This window comes from Stegodyphus dumicola, chromosome 1 (genome assembly GCF_044657685.1).
Source record: "Stegodyphus dumicola isolate Sdum_Otavi_A_Nest chromosome 1, ASM4465768v1".
Lineage (NCBI taxonomy): Eukaryota > Metazoa > Arthropoda > Arachnida > Araneae > Eresidae > Stegodyphus > Stegodyphus dumicola.
Window position 1 is genome coordinate 56,298,584 of NC_140768.1, and position 8,308 is coordinate 56,306,891.

The 8,308-nt window shown below is 30.2% G+C and overlaps 1 long non-coding RNA gene across 1 annotated transcript; it reads left to right on the forward strand.

Moving 5' to 3' along the window:
• The first annotated feature begins 674 nt into the window (after positions 1 to 674).
• Positions 675 to 7,639, forward strand: LOC146999092 (uncharacterized). Its single transcript, XR_015040662.1, has 3 exons — positions 675 to 1,186; positions 3,383 to 3,407; positions 5,460 to 7,639. It is a non-coding gene; the product is annotated as an uncharacterized LOC146999092 (long non-coding RNA).
• The last annotated feature ends 669 nt before the right edge of the window (positions 7,640 to 8,308 follow it).

Genomic DNA, 8,308 nt, shown 5'->3' on the forward strand with positions numbered 1-8,308 from the left:
ATTTCTATCTATACTCTGGTAAAATAATAAAAGTCAAGTAACTTACTTAGTGATAAATAAATAAAATAAAAACCAAGGCTTTTATTTTCGCCTTACTTGGCTTTTATTTTATATTTATATATATATGTGTGTACTTTACATTTAATTATAAGGATATATATATATATGTACTTTACATTTAATTATAATTTCTTTAAAATATACATATTTACGTTTTGTAGTATTACCGATTGCAACAAAAAGGAAGGTGCACATCTAGATGTTATAACGGGCCCATATACAAAATTTCAACGTTCTAGAACTAATCGTTTTTGAGTTATGCGAAATGCACATATATTTGTCTTACACATCACGAAAAAATCCCTTTCAAGTATCAACTTAATGTGAAAAGCAAATACAAAATAACGCTTCACGCTATCAAAATTGATCATTTTCTTAAATATCAACGACTAAACAATATTTCAACTAAAACACATAATGTAAACAAGAGTTTGCCCGATGAGTTAACCAAAAAAATTCGAAATTATCAATGAAAAATGTGGCACACGGGTATTGTTAGCAAATGTATCATTCGTATTCGAACAGCAACCGCATCATTCCTATTCGCATAGCAACCGCCAATCGTACTCAAATAAACCGCATCATACGACAGATACGAGTAACGAAATGAATTTGTGAGTACCGAATCGGTACTTCGAGTCAACCGATGTACCCGTTACTCGGTAACGAACACATGCGATTTGCTCCAGCTCTACTGCGCAGTGTTTTTCGAGAGGCTTCGGGAGACGGGGACAGTGACGGAGACGACAGAAGAGAGACGGAAAAAAGAAATTTCACGAGAACTTATAAGATGACAACTTGGACGAGCAGCTCGGAGGTGAGCCTCATCTTAGACGTATCCACGTAAATTAACCAACACCGAAGAGAGGCTGCAACACCTATATTTCTAAAATCCTAAAATTTACGCTGTCATGATGGCCTGTGGAGGGAAGACCTGTGTCCTGCTGGTTGGAAGCAGTAATAGGAGGGAAGCCTGGCCTCCGAAACAATAGCTTGGTTGAGTCTCGTCAATCTAACCCTTTTTGTTTTCTCATTTCAGATACTATCCCAAGTTTTTTTTGTGGAGAAGTAATGTTCGATAACAAAACTCAAATGTAATGATGGTTCCCAAATATGTTAAAGAATGGTATGTCATCCTTTTCTGTTGTTTCAAATTAGTTCATTAATTGAACCAGCCACCTCGTTTAATTGTAATGTTTAGTGAGGTCATGACTCTCTTTTCTGTTTTGTATTCATAATATTTTCCTACCTTAAATAAACGTAAGTTGATTTTATTATTCTGTTTGTATTATTGTAATTATCTTTTACACTGGACCTTAAACATATAATGGGTTTTGATTAACACAACGAAACTTCCTAGAATTTAAAATTGTTTACATATTTTGTATTTATGTTTCACTATGACTGCTCACAATACTTAGTATGTTATTGTTAAAATATTGATTGATATGTTCAGTTAAGTGACTTACACAGTTACCTACCGCATAACACAGAATGAACTTTTTCTCTAGTTGTTTCACAAATATGGTGTTCGTTTGAAATTATTTAGTATGAATTTATGTTGTTTATATAACAATAAATTTCATGGCTTTGTTCTACTGTTACCGTCAGACAAGTGAGATAAGTCACTAAGTAAAACTTTAAGGTTACTGAATATTATTTTTAAAACATCGGTGCTGAAATAAGTAATATATAGCTTTAAAAAGCATATTTTTATTAATTACAATAATGCAAATAATCCTCAATTGGATATATTATAAATTAAACTGATTTTTATTATTGAAAATAAAGAAAAGTTTAAAGTTTTAAGGAAGATGCTGATTGTTTATAATCCTTCATTTATCAAAAAATTAAGAATTGATTAAACTCTGAAGATAACTTAAATTTCTTGTGCTCTGTCACGTTTCAGTGCTCTGCTAGCAAAATAAAGTTTTATGTTCCTAAGAAACCTGTTTTCCGCTTTTACATCGTTTAGTTTGTTAACAGTACAGATTAAATCTGAAAGTTAAATTCTTCACACTAATACTTTGTCGAATAACAAAGTTAAGAGACCTGGCTATTTGCGACACGCAACATCGTATAGAAGGCAAAACTTTTATGCTTCGTACAATCGTATAATGTATGGAAGAATAGCGTAACGTAAGTTAACTATTCAGACATCTTAGTTAGCTTAAGTCGTTTGTCCACGGCAAAGCACATGAAGACTACCTGCTTACCGAGACGGATGCCTTCGCGGAGAATTTTCTTAGAGAAATAGGCTTGTACGCGCATTAAACATTGAGAAACAAAGAAAAACAACTATACAACCAGCCCGTAATCTTGAATTTGAAGCTGGGATGAGAAACTTGTATTTGGCAGTCTTTTAACCTCTCGGTCTCTGGCGAGGTCCGAAAATATTCAAAAGACTTTCTAACATCAAATTATTAAGGAGAAGTATTTGATATATATATTTAAACAGCAGGAGATGAGATTAGAATTGTGTATGCTATTTGGATTTATTTGTAATAAGGCAACATTTTGTAAGGTTAGATATAAACAAGTTCTAAACAGATTAAACTATATTAGTATAAACAAAGAAGGAGTCTATGAAAATGTGAAAGTTAAAAATTCTCCAATTCAAGATGAAACTTTTTATTTTTATTTATTGTTTTTATTTGTGGGAGGAGGTGTTGCTTCGGATGTTTAGTATGATTAGACACAAAGACTTTCTTTCTTTTCGCCATCGATGGAACAGCTGGCCCACTGGGTAAGGTGCTCTTCAGCCTGTTAGATCCCGTTGATGGAATTAAAAATAAATGCATAAATAAATATAAATAAAAAGCTTGTGTTCTCTTAAAATTGACCACGCTAAACGAGGAATATTGAAATAAGAACCAGAACATGGAAAGAAGGTGCATGGTGGGGACTGCTGAGACTAAGGGGAACACTTTTCAATATTATGGTACATGTTAGGCAAACAGTTATATTATGGATACATGTTAGGCAGAATAACATATTATTGTACATGTTAGGCATACAGACACAAAGACTATTTTCTAGAGCGCCTCAATCAAAATTTACCACTAAAGGTAGACGGACACAGGAGATGAGAACGAAACATAAGGTTCAAGAGATGACCATTTATTCTTTCGAATTCAATCCTTACTGAGACGGAGTTTGAATGAGTTTATCTTGCGCACGTTTGTTAATGACATGTTGTTTATACTTCTATTTGTTGTTCTTGTTGTTGTTGTTTTTTTTTCAAATACATGTGATGAGAGAGTACCACACTTATGCATATTTCTTTCGTTATAAATCCTGTCTTTTGCTGAATGCTTCTTAGCTAAAGGAGCAGAAGAAGAATACAGGTATTTTTTACTATCTCTTCTCTAAAACGTTTGTTATATTTTCTCTGCTTACATAGAATATTATAAAAGATAAATGTGTTAAAACGTAAACATTGAAATAAACTATATAAATATATTGAAATAAATTTAATATAGTTATTTCTCTAGAAGCAACAGGAAAGTTCTTAGAATTCATAAAAATTATAAAATTATTCATTCATTTCAAAAACAAAGGCAAATAGCAATATTTTATCCAAGAAATTACGATGTTTGTGGAGATAACGAAATGTGTAAACCTTAAAACGAGAAGTTGTGGATGATCGTAATCACATGTCAAAATAAACAATCTATAGAGTTCTTTTTTTAAAAAAGAAAAACTCATTAATTTTGATATTTTGGAGACAATTGATCTACTGTAAAAGCGAATCATTTTGCCTTTAGAAATAAGTTTGGCACATTAGACGAAACATTTCATATTTAAAAACTGTGATTTTTTCAAAGAAATATAAATTAATTGCAAAACTCATTAATAGATGAAACCCTATAGTAGCAAAATACCTAATAATTATTTTTATTTTCAAAATACTTTAAGATGTATCTAATTATGCCAAAACCCACACTAAATTACCATACGTGTTTTGCATATGAGTTCTTACATGTGTCTCAAGTACTATACATCTCTCCATCTTGTATTGTGTAAAATTTCAAAATATAATTTAGAACGTGGGTTTAAAGGGAAAACGACGAAAATTGCAGTTCGTAAATCTAGAGAAATCATTTTTGAAAATAAAAAAGTGCACAAAGAAAAATGAAGCAGTTTCATTGTTCTAATTAGCAATTTCCCGGCTAACTGAATTTAATAAAATAAATATTTTCGCTGAAAGTAGTTATCAGAGTCGTGAAACTTAATTAAGTTTCATACGAAACTGGAACATCCGATGTTACTGTTCTTTTTTTAGAATTTCAGCTCAGAAATGTGCCATTTGTTCCTTGCAACGAAGGTATATTACATATTCTTGACCAGACACATATGTTTTGCTTTTGTAATGCAGAAGAAGATTTAAATGATTTTCGAATTAGATAGACTTTCATTCTATATTGCTGTAAATAATTGTGTAGAAGAATGTACAGAAAATTAAAAACAAAAGGGTCATTAAGTATATCGAAGAAATGCAATGAAAATTGAAAAGGCAAATATTCTGCTAAAATATGTCCTCCACTTGAAATTCTTACTGGTAACTTTAAACAATGGTTACAATGGTTAGTTTAAAAAATCATGAGCTTACAGGGTACGTTAAAACTGGTCAATGAATCGGCATTCTGTCAATTAAATCATTCTTTTCAGTAATTAAGCGATGGCCATGGAGCAGATAAAAAATATTACTTAAATGTGCATCGAGATATCTTAATTGTAAAATACATTTTAGTCATACATACGAAACAAAATCAATTTAATTGCATAACGTTGTTTTACACTTTACAATCACTAGGCTAAAGCAGTTATTATTTAAAAAATGTGTGCAACGATTTTAATAAAATTCTTTCAAATTTCTTTAGGTTCAGCTGAGTATAGCTAGTATAATTAGTTCTTAGTAAGTTAGTAAGTTAGTATAATTTAAATCAATATTTAATGATAATTCATTTTCGCATTTCCTATTACACTAGTTTAATCAAAATTTCCAATAACAAAAATAAGCTGTGTTTCATTGCACAAATTATTTATAATAAGACAAATACAATATAAATTTTTACAATAACTAATCATGTTTCGAAAGTGTCTAAAAGGAAGAAAAATGTTTTAACATGTTTTATTTCTCAGAGTATAAAAGCATGTTATTGTTTAATAATTAAATATGGTGTATGAAATATGTATCAGGTTATTCTTTTTCTCAAGTATATGTATATAATTTTTGGTACGCTATGTCATTTTTCAGAATATATTGGCAGCACTGATATTAGCTTAAATATCAATCTTATCTTATCATCAAAAAAGAAACACGCACATGTATGATTCTTTAACAAACATTACCTCTATTATTTCTGTAATGAAATTCTTTTCTTCTTTTCAACTAGGCAAGAAAGCCTGAAGAATCTTTCTCAAAAACATTTAAGAGAAAATTCAAGAAACGAGCTTAGAGCGATATTATCACAAGGTATGAGATAAAGTGGATGGAATAAGCATAAAGAAAACTGAAGAAACTCTGCATGAACTATTAAGAAGTGTCAACTAGGCAAGACAATGAAATTCATATTTATTGAATCTGATTAAAAAGTGATATATAAAAAAATCTGATTAAAAAGTGATATATATATATGTATTAACTTCGTGTATAACTTATAAATCGCTTAGATTGTTAACCAATATTAGACAGATTAAATTTGAGTATTAAATATATTATGCTTTGTCGAAGTGTAACAAACTTTCTAGTGGAAGATTAAAGTATTTAATTTCCGGCAGGGAAGCACATTTGTTTTCAAATAGCTGTTTTTGTTAATGAAGTTAAATGTCCTCCACTTTGTTGAATGTCAACAGAATGGGGGTGCAGAAGATAAAAACATTTATTTCGAGAAGTGGCAAAATGTTTCTTTTATACCTTTGAATTTGTTAACATTTCGGCGATAGCGAGATTGGGCAATTCTTTCTTTCCAAAGACGCGCGAGACCTGTCAGTCGTTAATTTGTAATACGAGACGTGTTCGTTTGCCTTCACGATTCCTAACTGGAATGTGAGCTGATCACCATTATAAATTTAATCAAAATTCAATGAATTCGCACAAAATAAAAAAATAAATAAAAACTAAATTCCAAAATCAATTTTTGAACTTTAAAGTGCATATATTCGGATGAAGGACTAAAAGTGCTCAAATTTGGAATCTCAATACATACATATATATACAGATTCTTCGCTATTAAATGATAGAGATTAACAATTTCTTAGCAATTAAAATATTTAATTTAAGCTCAGAATAAAATTAATGAAGCTTGCAAAATATATATTTTTAGCTTTCTTTCTTTTTCACTTGCATCAAAAAAAAAAAAAAACAGATGAAAGAAATCCTTGCACAAAATTCGAACTTCATTCAAAAAAGGAACTCGCAGATCTCACTCACACACTCTCATTACGCGAAATTTATGAGGGCTCTTCAGCGTTAAACTTCTTTTCGTTTACTCACAGCGTTCCATCGTTTCGAAACCGCTGAACACTGGTCGTTCGATCTCATCTTAATTCCAGGCGATTTGCATAGGAGTTTTCGTGATTTGCCCCAAGTTTAATATGGATACGAGCCAGTTTTTCTTAGAAAATTCCCAACAAGAGCCTTGCCTTAGGCATATAGAGCTCAAGTGTTTTGCCACAATCAAATAAACCGAAATTATGAAAGTATGAGCAAAATGCTGAATCAAGGTGAGAAACATTATTTAAAACTACAACTATTTTTACAGACTACAAAACATGATTGACAAATTTCTTCAAAATATTACTCAAGTGCTCAAATGCTGAAGTAGATATTAAAATTTACAAATCTCAAAGGAAAAATTACGTAATTTTGCTTTTATGTTACACAAATAAACAGAAAAATAAAATTACTTTTACTGATGGATGGGAAAGTTCGATATTTGTATGAAAAAAAAATTTAAAGTGCGTTCAAGTACAATTAAATACTATTGCCATAGGGAAATGAAATGAATTACTAAAGTAAATTAAGAAAATTATTTTCTTAAAATCCCTCAATGAAGAGAGAAAATATAGTGCTTGTTATTTTGGCATTAATTGAAAGCGTACTGATGATTTCTATTCACCTAATGTCATATAAAGTACTTACATTCGTGATCGTTAAAAAACATATTAAATTTAACCTTTTCATTATTACTTCTCACGTAAAAGTGGCTTAAAGTAAATGACTCTAAAATACATTAATACTCGAACATAAATCTCCTCCATTTATTTGATTATATCCACATAAAAAATATGATCATTTTCTTGACTAATTAGTTTAAATCATTTCACAATATGCCTTCTGTTTATGATGAAAAAGAATGCAAATCGAAAATCCAAATTAAGCAATATGAATACTACCTACTTCTAGTTTACTCACATCGCTTAAACATAATTTTAGATTTTTTAGGATATAATTCAGAATATTATTGCTTAATTTACCTAAATAATGTAATATGTTTTAGAGGAAACATTGTCATAATAATATTCAAACATAATTAATAAGTTAAAAATGTTTGCAATAAATTACGCACCATACGTGCATAATTTATTATGAAAGTACAGGATGTTGTTTGTCTCAACTGGTTGTGTAACTTGCTTTATTTTCTGATTTTATTCAAAGGAATTTTTACTAGATCCAAAAGTGATCTTATCATTGATTTTGAGTTTAAAGATTTTCCACTATCTCAGATCCAAGTAAATTGCAAAAAGGATTTCCACGCATCGGTGAAAAAGCTGTAAACATTTTTTTTACCTTTTGCTACAGGTAAAGTATAAGTGGGAGAGAGATATTAATTTCGCCATAAGTTCTACAGGTACAGTCTAATCACACTAAATGCAGCGCCGCCCCAATTTCGAAGGAGAACACTCCGGGAGTGTGGGAAACAGATTTGTCTCTGGTGATGAATCGCCATACTACGACAAGAAGTCGTTAACCAAGTTTAGAATAAAGCAGTAAAAGAATTTTGTTACCGATTTTCGAAAAAGTGTTACCTTAATGAGTATCGTAATTTTTGATGTTCTTATTTTTGAAAATAATAATAAGCAATTATATAAGTAATTTTATTGGATCCTTACTTAAGTTTGTAAATTCGATATCAGATGCTTTCTCCTTAATAGTTCTTTAATGGTACTAAAGTAAACATGTTTCTGTGCAACTTAGTATTTCATTTTTGCCAATTTAATTTAATTTAACCTCCTTTTCAGG